The sequence below is a fragment of the Phasianus colchicus genome, chromosome 3, assembly GCF_987193195.1.
Source record: "Phasianus colchicus chromosome 3, bPhaCol1.hap1.1, whole genome shotgun sequence".
Taxonomy (NCBI): domain Eukaryota; kingdom Metazoa; phylum Chordata; class Aves; order Galliformes; family Phasianidae; genus Phasianus; species Phasianus colchicus.
Genome location: NC_143438.1, coordinates 11,524,631 through 11,537,742, shown reverse-complemented (window position 1 = coordinate 11,537,742; position 13,112 = coordinate 11,524,631).

The following is a 13,112-nucleotide window of genomic DNA, read 5'->3' as shown; positions in this document are numbered from 1 at the left end:
TCAAATCCCTGCCATGATTTTCAGTGTGTGCACGGAGAGTTTCTGAGTGGAGCAGCAGGTGGACAGCCTTTGGCTGGTGCAGGGCTCTGTGTGATCTCTCTGCTTAGAGGCTGTAAGCCCTGAAGTGTTTTCTCCCTATGGATCAATTCACCTTCTCTCCTGCATACATCATGGACAATACAACGAGAACCTGCACTGACTTGGGGTAATGCCACTGTGCACTCCAGTATTCCATTGCAACTGTTGGCTTCTAAATTAAAAATGAAAGGGAAGTTAATGAAGTGTATATATAAAACAAGAGTACTGCTTCTAAAGGCATGTATAAAAATCTTGCCACTGAACTATGCCTTACAAGAACAAAATGTTTCCTAACTAGGGCCTTGATCCAAAGCCCCAGAGAGTCAAGGAGAGTGCTTTCTGCTGATGTCAGGCCATGGGTCAAGTCCTTAGAGCACAGTTCTCTTATCATCATAACTCATAAGCAACACACAGAAACCCTGATTTAAAACAAAAACAAAGGAAATTGACACAATTGACACCCTCCCCTCCTACACTACTCTTTGCATAAGGAGCACAAACCTATCTTATTTCTTTTCTCATCAAAAGCACACTGATAACTGTGAAGTAAAGCAGCGGCCACAATTTTAAGTAGAGATCCTCTGTTGACAGGCTGGGCCAGCTTGTGAGAAATGCTTATCTTGCACTGAAGACCTAAACAAAGTGACAGGCACCATGAGATGGATACTCAGGTCACAGACATCCAGAGCTGCAGTTCTCTGGTGGTGTTTGGTGTATGCCAGCCCTGCATCTCCTGAAGCTCCTGGAGGCCCTTGGTACATCAGTGCATCTTCACTTTGAGCTCATTTCAAAGCCATAGCAACTGACAGGCATTGTGGGTGCCTTTTTGTGAGCTTTCTCTTGCAAATTTGGCCCCACAGACTTGTTTGCTAAGAACCCCCCATGAATGCTATGCTGGCAGTGAGATGAGCACATATGGAAACAGCACGTTACAATAAAAGAGGTCACTTCAGCGTGGTAGCCAGTCATTAGTGGGATTCTTCAGGGCTGTATTTTTGGGCTAATTCCCTTTAATGTTTTCATAAATGTCTTGGATATAGAGTTTGAATGTTTTTCAAGTAGCTTTGTGGAGGACACTAAACTGGGAGGAGTGGCTGACTCCCTTGAGGGTAGAAAGACCCAAGGGAGATCTTGACAAAATGGAGGGATGGGCAGCATGAAGTTTGACAAGAGCAGGCCCTACATTCTGCACCTGGGATGGGACAACTCTGACTGTATGCACAGACTGGGGGAAGAGATGCTGGAGAGCAGCCCTCCAGAAAGGGACCTTTGGTTGGTGGCAAGTTGAACACGAGCCAGCAGTGTGCCCTAGCAGCTCAAAGAGCCAATTGTACCCTGAGGCCCAGCACTGCTACTGGGCGAGGGGAGAACTTGTCCTCTCCTCTGCTCTATGCTGTGCGGCTACACCTTCAGCACTTGGGGCAGAGTTGGGTGGCACAACGTAAAGAGGGCATAAAACTTAGAGAGCATCCAAAGGATTGCTACGAAGATAGAGAAGGCAAAGCGTATGAGGAGCGGCTGAGGTCTCTGAGTTTGCTCAGCCCGGAGCAGAGGAGCTGAGGGGAGGCCTGATGGCGGCTGCAGCTCCTCACAGGGAGCGGAGCTCTGCTCTGTGTGACAGCGACAGGGCCTGAGGGAACGGCATGGAGCTGTGTCAGGGGAGGGGAGCTGGGTTAGGGAAAGGGTCTGCACCAGAGGGCGATGGGCATGGAAATGACTGCCCAGGTGCCAGAGTTCAAGGAGTGTTTGGACAATGCCCTCAGACATAGGGTCTGGATTTTGGGTGATGCTGTGAGGGGCCAGGAACTGGACTCAATGTTCCTTATGGGTCCCTTCCAACTTAAGGTATTCTATGACGAGTATGAAAGTTTGGCACCCATGAAAAAATAAATTTATATCATTTTCCTCTCCAATTTTATCTCTTGCGACATTATTAATCAGCCCCAAGTGACATATTTTATGATGGCCTTTTTTTATTAAGTGCTGAGCAAAACCTGTATTTCTCCAGAGCACTGAGGGGCCACTGGTGTGAATTTGTCATTAACATGCTAAAGAGTTCTGCTGCACGAGCAGTGTGACCTGTTCGTTTGTATGTTAATAGAACTCGTGTCTAGAAAGATTTGAAGGCAGTCTTCTGCCAGACACAGATTGTTCATTAGGACAATGAAAAGGACTCCTGTGAAATAATAATAATAATTAATACTTTTCCACTTCTGTAGTGCCTTTCATTCAAACAACTTCAAACACCCTGCAAATTAATTAGACCTCACAGCAATTCTGGGCAGTGGCATCCCCAACTGATGTGCCTCGGGAACTCATCGAGTGGAGATGGAGAAGGAGAGAGATTTGTCCCACACTTCCTATGGAATCAGTGGGAGAGCTCGTAAGATAAACTGCAATCCGGACACATACAACCTATAAGGCAGCACTGCTGTTGCAATGCAAAGAAGCATAGTGGTTTTAGAAGATCAAGAAAGAAATTTCTTTACAACAAAAGTCATATCAGTTATTATTTTTCAGGCACATAAACCCTTTTGTAAGCTCAGAGTTTACCCATAGTGGGTGATAAGAATATCTGCCCAGCCCTGTCTAGCTTAACTTCTACAGGAAGTAATTTACTCCTTAGTAAACTGCACTCCATTCAGTGCTATTAAGCATGTTTGAAATAATCTCAAAAGATTGGCTGGAGAGAATGGAAAATACTGGAAAATACTTTTTGCTTACATAGAATTATGGGAAAGCAAAGCAAAAAAAAAAAGCTTTTTCTTATGGGATCCAAACATAAAATGTCTGTGAATTCCTAGTTTAGTACTTGTAGACAGCTTGTCATATGGCACTAGCCGTGTAAATTAGTTGAATTAAACTTTGCACATCAGAACAAGACAGCAAAGTCCATCTTGTATTTTTGCTCTGTCCTCAAGTTTGCATTTTTTGCTGATCAAAATACTCTGAGCTTCCCTTGCCAGTCATTTCTATGAACTGATAAATAGAGCAAAATAGTTGCACACCCATAGTAAAAAGTTACATCTTTCATCAGTCTTAGAGTATGTGGCTCATCTCTGTGCCAGTGTTTATAATTTTTCTTCTAGAATTTCAAGGGTTTGCTTTTACTTTGCCATGGTTTAAGATTGTCTGCCACTCAACAGTACACCACATGAATTAAATTATCCAGCAAAGTAAAGTAAATGTCAGGCACCGCCTAGAACTGATTGATAAATAATCAGTGAATTTAATAGCAGAACAGGTTTCTGTGTTTGTTTATTTGTTTTTTTATTTGTTTGCATTACTTTGGTTTGGTTTACACTAAAACAAAATAAGAAATAAGAAAGGAGAAGAACAGATGGAATACTGGACAATTTTCACTTGCTTCTCTTTATGGTTCAAGTAATGGGCTCAAGTTTCCTTGAGTTCATGGCAGTCAAGTTAAACAAGCCAGACTCTGTAGATTGGAAACTGTGGTGCCTAGCAACAGGCAAAGAGGATTGAAAACCTGAAAGGTATGAAAGAGAAAAAAAAATCAAAACAAAAGATACAAAAGCAGAACAGAGGACACAAAATAAGGAGAAATGGGAGAAAACACAATATTTTTGAGTGGGTTTTGTATAAATGTATGGTTTTGGGGGCATGTTTACTTCATGCCTGTGTTCATCACTAAGACTAAAGACTAAGGACTGAAGCTATATCACTTGCTGTCACACCACAGCCTTGGACAATTGCATTCCCTAAACATTTTGAAGATCACTTTACTAATTACAATAGTTTTCCATGCATCACTGTAGTTCACTGTGTGTACCTCAGCCTAATGGCAGAGCTAGAAATGTGCTTTGCTGATAGCATCATGCTGAAATCAGCAGTGGGATCATAGAATGACTTGTGTTGGAAGGGACCTCAAGGATCATCATTTTCTAAACCCTGTGCTGCTGACAGGGTTGCCAACCACTAAATCAGGCACCGGCTCAGGCTGCCCAGGGGCCCATCCAACATGGCCTTGACCACCTCCAGGGATGGGGAATCCAGAACCTCTCTGGGCAGCCTGTGCCAGTGCCTTGCCATCCTAATTTCAGTAATCCAATTGAGAAGTGATAGATCAGTTAAGGAAAAGTTAGCATTAGGTCACAAAAGCACTTATGGCCTGTTTCCAAAGGACAGCGATGGCATTTTGGGAGAAGGATTAACATGACTTAGATTAGGGTTCAAAGTAGCTCTGGGAATTACCTGTCAGGTAGAAGTAAAAGAGCTGATATCTTTCTTATTAAAGTTCAGAGATGTTAGTTGTGTTGTGCCAAAACCTCTGCCTTTAGGTTTTGATGTTTTTTTTTTTTCTTTTTTTTTCCTGAAAACCGATTACATTTTAAAATATATTATCTAAACAGCACTTAATTAAGTAGCCAGGTTTTCATCTATTTTAACATCCTGCAAAATCCCCACCTGCCATGTGCTTCAGGCTCAGAACGCTACACTGGAGCACAGGCAGTGGAAGAGAGAAGAAGCAGAGGATGTTTAACATTCAGGATTTGTCCGCAGCCGATAATTTATTGGAACTCATCTGTAACAAGGCCTGGCACTGATTTATAAGTTGATTTGAAAAATAAATAAAAGTGATAGAAACCTGCATTCGGTTTTAATGATAGACTGTTGCAGCGTGAAAAGTAAGGATATGAAACATTGCAAGGAAATTAGATATTATGCCCTGAAGACAACTGCAGCTACCAGCCCATTAATTGTTAGATATTTATTATTAAAAATTTCTTTTCATGAGTGACTGCAGAATATTTGTGCTCTTAAAGTTGTTGAGTTCTGACATGAATGGAGTACATGAAGCTCATTTTTCCTTCCTTCTGTGTCTGTGTATGTGCATGAGTTTGTGGAGCTGACAAGGTAGCTGACCCCTAAATGTGATGAATCTTTGCATACAAACACAAACACTCAAGTGCTGCCTCTGAATTGATACTGAATAGGATAATGAATGCTGGGAAGTTCATTTTTGCTCTGAATCTCAATAGTGAGGGGCTGCAGAGTGCCCTGAAACAGGTTTCTGTGGAAACACAGACGGTCTTGCTTTGTTTACAGTGAAGGCACAGCATTTCCAGGGGGCTCTGGCTATTTGCATCAGCAGCCTTCCATGGCCTGGGTGCTCCCACAGCACTGCTGATCGCCCACCAAGTGCTGAAGAAAGGAGGAGACGGGTAACTGGTTAAAACCAGCCACGTGCATCTGCCAAAACAAACAGAAGGTAAGTAAAGGACCATTTGTAAAACACTATAATGGTCTTGGCAAGCTAAAGCATTATATCAGGTCTGAAAAATACAGAGGACCTTTGATTAAATAAATTCTAAACCAACTAAAGTTCGCAGAAAGGCAAGAACTCCTGACATGCCCTCCCACTTCTTCTCCCTCAGTTTACACAATAACCAGCATTGCTGATCTTTGGAGGAAGCAATGCCTGAGAGGGAGCATACATAAAATACATAAAGAGGAGTGGTTCCTACCTCAACTGGCCTGTGATCTATCTTTCTCTCATTTTGCTATGAATTATTAAGAGCAGTTACAGTAATTAAATGCGATAGTAACGTGGCTATAGAACCTCAGTTGAAAATCGGGTTTTAAATGCTAGCTGCTTGGATTGTCTGTGGCTAACATTACCTTCATGTGCTTGTACAGCTTTCTGATCATAAAAAGGAACTCTAATACAAGCAAAACAATGTATGCATCCTTGTTCCTCTTTCTCTTCCAATGTGTATAAGGCTGTTTATCCCCATTTCTCCACTAAATTTCACTTGGAAAACCACCTCTCTAAAGTCACGTGCAGTACCTATATGTGGTTTTCAAAAACTGAGCAGGTATGTGGTCAGCCCACAGGAAAAGGTGTCTGGAACTCCATCTGTCCATATAATGTGAACATTTCTTTCTCCATAATGAAATACACCTTACAGCCTACATATTAGTGTTATTTCCTCATAGGTGCTTTTAACAAAGGTAGAATCTGGAGCCACATGCTTGCTATACAGAACATAGGTTTAGAAGCGAGGTACAAAATGCAAAAGGAGACAGGCAGCTATTAGAGAAGATTCACAGTTATGGGCAAATGCATTAATGGTGGGGTTAGCTCTTGAAATGAGAATTTATAACATGCCTTAACCTAATCCCTCATTAAGATAATTTATTCTCCCCCTCAAGGTCTCACATCACAGCTAGTATTAGGCAAATAATTAGTAACAAACAATTCATTTGATCAATTTCAACTCTTCTTTTCTAATGAACTGTCAGCCAACACAGTGCAATTGTCTCAAGTATATTTATTATTACACATTATTTGCCTATTTTTCTGATGTATTTGTAGTCTGTTGTTTATCTAGGAGGAGCTGAGTGCTCCATGGTAGCCAGTCAGGGCACTCTGAGGATGCAGAAGTCACAGGGCATGACTGTATTCTTTGTCTGTGAAATAGGATGTTCAGATGAATTTTATTTTGTGAACTCTCAGGCTTTCAAGAATTGAACTTTGTTTCCTCTAAATAAAGTTGAGTGCACGCACATTTTAATCCATAACTCACATGAGGCAGTTCTTTGTTTTGCAGTCATGTTGCACAAGAGACTCGCAGCTCGAGTAGGGAAAAAGAAAGATCTACTTTGCTGCTGTGAGATAACTTCCTGGCATAGAAAAGGTTGCAAGCTCTTGTGCTAATTAAAGTACCCTTAGGAAGTACTGCATTGGAAGCATTTCTTGATGAATCTCCAGCAAATGTCCAACTTGCTGAAGGACTGACTAAGCTCTTTGCCCAGCTGCCCTTCTGCCTGATGTGGAGAAACCTGTGGGAGCCTACTTAGCAAACGTGGCACCTAGAGGACTGAAAGACTGTGAAATGAATTGGGGTCTCTGACACGGCTATATCTGGGCCACCACAGCAGCCCTGGAAGGTATTTGCAAACTACATTTTCATGGGATATCAGCCAGAATGAGAGCAGTTATCACGCTAATGAAATTCTTACATCTCTGTCAGCTGGTGGGAATAGAGCTAACGCAGTGCCACTTCCTATAATGGCTGCATAAGGCCACTGCCTGAATGTGCAACCCATAAGACAAAAGAGGAGAAATAGAGTCTATGATAAGTAGCCCCAGTATAAAGGCACCAGATTGGGTTTTAGCAGGAGTCACCCCACGTGGCATTCTTGTGTCAGCTTTCCTCTACCTGCAGAATGGGGAGAAATGTTTCTTCACTCTACAGGATGACTGCCTGTTGATTCTGTTTGAAGCTGAAGGATTGACTTTGAAGAAGCTGAAGTCCAACTTCTTACTGCAGGGTTTTAGACAATGCAATACACTTTTCTCCAATGTTTTATCTTTTGCATGCAAAGATGCAAAGTAGAAAAACCGTGTGGAAGGGATTTTTCAAGAGAGGGTGAAGTGACAAACAATACTGGGGACAAAACAGTTCTGGCTGGGGACAGTTAAAGCTTCCCTGTAATATTTAGATTCTGTGTATGATGTTATCAAAACCTTAGCTCAATTTTAATTTAACTCAATAATTTCCTTAGGATAAGCTATCACAAATTTGTTACGTGAATGCCAATTAAGAAATTCAAGTGAAGTCCTAGAATGTGGTGATATGGTATTTTGAACAAAGATGCCATTAAAAAATAAAAAGACAACACACTCACATCAGCCCCTACTCCAAAAACATGTAGAGTGAGAGCAAAAAAAAAAACAAACAAAAAAAGTTAGTATTTTGACATTTTTTCCTCTTGCATTTGATGCACTATTTTGGTGAACATTTAGAGTAGGCAGCTCTCTCAAGTGTGAGCTACACATGAGCCAGTATTTAGAATTATATTTAGATTTAGAGGTTGGAAAGGACTCAAAGATCATCAGCTTCCAACTTCAATGCCACGGACAGAATTCCAAACTGCTAGATTAAGCACCAGCTGCCCAGAATCCCATCCAAGCTGGCCTCGAACACCTCCAGGGATGGGGCATCCACAAAATCCCAGCTGTGCCTCACCACCCTCTGAGTAAAGAATTTCCTCTTAACACCTAATCTAAATCTCCCCTCTTTTAATTTAAAACCATTCCCCTTTGTCCTATCACTATCTGTGTAAAAAGTTGTTTTCCCTGCTGTTTATAATCTCCTTTTAATATTCGAAGGACGTAATGAGGTCTTCCTGGAGCTTTTTCTTCTCCAGGCTGAACAAGACCAACTTCCTTAGTATGTCTTCTTTGGAGAGGTGCTCCAGTCCTCTGATCATCTTTGTGGTCCTCCTCCGGACCCTTTCCAAGAGCTCTATGTCTTTCTTGGGCTGAGGGCCCAGACCTGGATGCAGTACTTCACAGGGGGCTTCACGAGGGCATAGAAGAGGACAAATGCCTCCCTCTCCCTGCTAGCCACCCGTCTTTTGATGCAGCCCAGTGATATTTTGGCCTTCTGGGTTACAAGCACACTGTTGGCTTATGTCCAGCTTTTTATCCACTAAGACCTCAAGTTCTCTGCAGAGCTGCTCTCAAGGAGTTCTTCTCCCATTCTGTATGTATATATGGGATTGCCCCTACCCAGTGCAACCCCTTACACTTGGCCTTGTTGAATCTCATTAGGTTCAAATGAGCCCACCATTTCTCCGCATTGAAAATGCAATTTTGACCTCCTGCTAAATAGTTCACTGCATCATTATTCTAGAGGAGAAATGTCCTAGAAACAGATTTTCTGGTACAGGATTGTGGCTTCAGCCATATTGTTGGAGGAATGCAAAGAATAAAATTAAATCAGAACATTTACAAACAATTTTATTTTTTACCACTGGATTTAAGACTCCTGCTCCAACATTTCTATAAACCTAGCTTTTAAATTTTTTATTTTATTTTTACTTATAATGGTATCATTAACTCTAAATGGAGCATCTCATCTTAGATCAAAGGTATTTCTCCCCCCCTCCCCTCGTTTCTGTTAAGCACAAATTGGGCATATTGTTCAGGTTTTGTTTTCCTGTGGAAATCTTGTCTGTTCCTACCACTAGTTTGTAGAATTTGAACAAGTTTACTGAAACTCAGTCCCAAGGAAGAAAAATGTGATCTTTTCTAACAATGTGCACATCCTTACTTTTCAAGAATTTCTACATACTTCTATTCACATTTTCTTTAAATGTGAATAGATTGATTATTAGTTATTCACTCTAAGAGCCAAATCACATGCATTCTAGACACAAGTTGATAGCAGCCCTCTACTCTTTGTTTAGAAGAGAAATGTCTCTTCTCTTACATACCTTTTCTCTAGGAAAGATGCTTTCTGTCATCTATTTTTTTATTTTTATTGGCACTAACTTATCTATTTCAACACAAGAACTGAAACGTATGAGATTGTGATATTCTGAAATTTCTGTTCTCCTCTCAAAAGTAAGCTGCACTTACAGTCTTTTTGCAGTGAAACAGCAATACATCTGTAGTCCATGTAGCTCACATTAGTCAACAGGCTTTATGGTATGTTATGCAATCCATTACATCCAACAGAATTTGGACAAAGTTGTAGTTATTGCAAATATTGCAAACTAACAAAACAGAAACCTGCAGTAATGTCAGCTCTAAAAAATCACTTGGTTTGCTTTCAGATACCAGCATTCCAGAGGCAAAGAGATTAAATTAGGTTAGAGTCATAAGTGTCAGTTATTCCAAACAGCCAAAATAAATCAACACTTGCCTACACACATTCATTGAGGATGTAGCTCACACATTAACCAAGATGAAATTACACCTGTTAGAAAAAGGTGTTGTTTTTATTTATCACAAGGAGAATAAAACAAGTATAAATCCATGCTTAGTATTAACTTGTTTAGGAGAGAGAGGACAATGTTATTCATCTTAACAGTGTGCAGCTCACTGGCTGCTGCCACCACTGCTTTGATAGCTGGATATTAACTCTACAAGCAAAAGCACCTCCTCCTTTTTGTTGCAAAAAGTTCTGAGTATTCAATCAAGTATAGCTGTATCTCTTTGCTCAGTCCCACATTAAGCCTCTTACAAAAATACTGACATAAATCCATAAGGGAACTTTGCAGATGTGAAAGTGACCGTAGGACAGGGAAGACTGTGATCATGTAGAGTCAGATTATCCTCAGGAACAACCTATGTGCTGATACATACTCAACAACTCAACTTTTTCAGTAAGCAAGTGTGTGTACACAAGTGGTTTCAATTGAATTTAGTGTGGCAACTTTCTGAGTCTCATGTCACAGAAAATCATGGAGGCAAACTTATGTGTCTGAGATCCATGTGAAGAAGCAAAACTTCAGTGGATCCAGTTGACACACTTTCAGCAATTCATGACTGTCTTTCCATAAACAGTCATGTACCCTTATCTCAAAAGGATGATGTAAGGATAACCCTGTGAAAAAAGTGTCTAAGTTGTTGTGGTGTTAAATTATAGAGAAATTTCTTGTGATACCAGGCTTTAAAGTGGTAATCTCCAGTTAGACTTGAGGGGAAAAAAAGGAAAGGGTGCAAATAGAGGCACAAATACAGAGATAACACAGTGAACAAGCTGATGCAGGTTACTCTTTGGACAAAAAGAAACTATGTTCTTCAGAAGGAGCACTTCCTTGCGTAGCTCTCGGGTTTTTCTGTAGCTGCCTTGCCATTCGCAGGCAGAAAAAATAAGCTTTCATTGTGAGAAATAACAGAGGTAATGGATGCACTGCCATTCCTCCCTGCCATGGCAATTTTGCAAGGATGATGTGTTATATGCCATCCTATTTGCTGTTTTGATGAGCTTCAGGCATGTACCATTATTTACTACATGAGGCTGAGGAAATAACACAGGTAACCAATTCTATTGAAGAACTATTGTGATAATAGAAGTGGACAAATGGAAGAAGAGCCGCAGATAGCTCTTTCTGGGAGTCTCAATAATGTGCTAAACAGAGAGGATAAAGGATCAATACTGAAAGTTACTTATGAAGAATTCTCTGCCTCACAGAATATTAATTTGGAAAAAAATATGAAGAAAACACCAACCTGAAGCTCCATAAATTGTACAGGCAAACATCCGTGCTTCCTAAAAAAAATAACAAATAAAATTTAGTAATTACCAGAGAAAGAACAGTTAAACTCATCCAACAGTTGTAGTTCTAAAAGAAAAAATCTAGCAGCCCAAAGAAACCTCATATTAAACCACATACAGCTTCCTTGTTCAGCCACCTGCCTATCTGCCAAATATGATTCACTCATTTTTACTGTGCCACAACTATTATGTACTCTGAAGGATTTGCAAAGATGTTAATTGATAGGAACCACTCTGTTCCCAAAAGTGAGGTCTCAGAATGGTGAAAATGAATGTTTCTGATCAAAGTGGACATCTGAAATGAATCTGTCTTCATGCTGTGTGTCCATAATGGAAGCAAGCTTTGCACGTGCAGATACAGCATAAAGAACACTCTTCTGTGGTGTGACCCCACAGTTTGAGTTTGACATTTTCGGAACAGGAAAATGATTAGGGTTCAACAAAACTTAAATTGCTTTGAAAAATCCCTGTCATGATTCTTAATGTCATTACGGAAGCCTGTGTTGTGTTGTACTGCATTCAACATTATGTTGTGGACAATCAGGATAGCCAAGAATTGTTGCTATTGTTATCATGTTGCTATTGCTGCCATGCACATCTGGTGAATAAAAAGTAAGTATATGGACACAAGTTCAGGTGACATGGGAAGACTACCTGCCTTTGTAGAGAGAACATTCATGCAGCCAAAGCTCAGAGTTGAAGATGGCTAATACTGAGGGACAATAAAAAGATTTTTTGTTGTTGTTGTTACTGTTGTTTTTAAATACATTAATAACAAAAGGAAATCCAGAGAGATCATCGGTTTGATACTTGATATGAGAATGATCATCTTACAAACAGGGACATAGACAAAGGAGAGACTTTTAATGCCTTCTTCACCTCTGTCTTCAACACTGATTCTGGGCTCTGTCACCTCATATGCTCCAAGCTATGGTAGCAACCAATTGCCAGCCAGCCCAGAACTTCTGCTGGATTTGCTGCTCCACCTGGATGCATGAAATTCATGGGATGCAATAGAATTCTGCACCTGGGAAGAGGTAACCCTGGCTACATGTTGGAGGATAAGAAACTGAAGAGCAGTTCTACTGAAAACTTCTTGGTTGACAAGAAGTTGAAAATGAATGAACAGAGTGAACAGGCAGGCAGGAAGGCCAACTGCATCCTGAGGTGTGTCAAGCATAACCTTGCTAGCTGGTCAAGAGAAGTGATCATCTCTCTCCAAACTGTGCTACGCAGCTTCACCTTGAGTTCTATGTGCAGGTTTGGGCACAACAGCATAAAAAGGTCATAAAACTATTACAGAACATCCAAAAGAGGGCTATGAAGATGGTGAAGGCTCTAGAGGGGAAGACATGTCAGGAACCACTGAAATCCCTTGGTTTGTTAAGCCCAGAGAAGAATAACGGGAGACCTCACTGTAGCCTACAGTTCCTCACAAGCTCTGATCTCTGCCCTCTGATGACAGCAATATAATTCAAGGGAATGGCATGGGGCTGTGTCAGGAGAGGTTCAGGTTGAGTATCAGGAAAAGGATTTTCACCAGAGGGTGGCTGGGTGCTGGGGCAGGCTCCCCAGGGCCGTGGTCATGGCCCTAAGCTGCCAAAGTTCAAAGATTGTTTGGACAACACTCTCAGACTCAGGGTTTGAATTTTGGGTAGTCCTGTGTGGGGTCAGGAGCTGGAGTTGATGATCCTTATGGGTCCCTTCTGACTTGATATTCTGTTATTCAGTGATCTGAGTTATCATTTTTCTCCTTTGACTTTCTCTCCTCATCCTATCACAGTGCAGAAATGCAATCCCATTAAGATACTACATCACACTCTTTAATACACAGCAACACCAGTTCTCAACAGAAATTCATCTCTCAACAGGAAAAGATAACTATCTCAAACAGCAACATTTGTACCTAGAAACTAAACACATATTATTTGCACTGTCTATGCTTCAAATTCTTGGAGGTGGAAAAAACAACTTCTATCTGTGAAAGAAACAAAT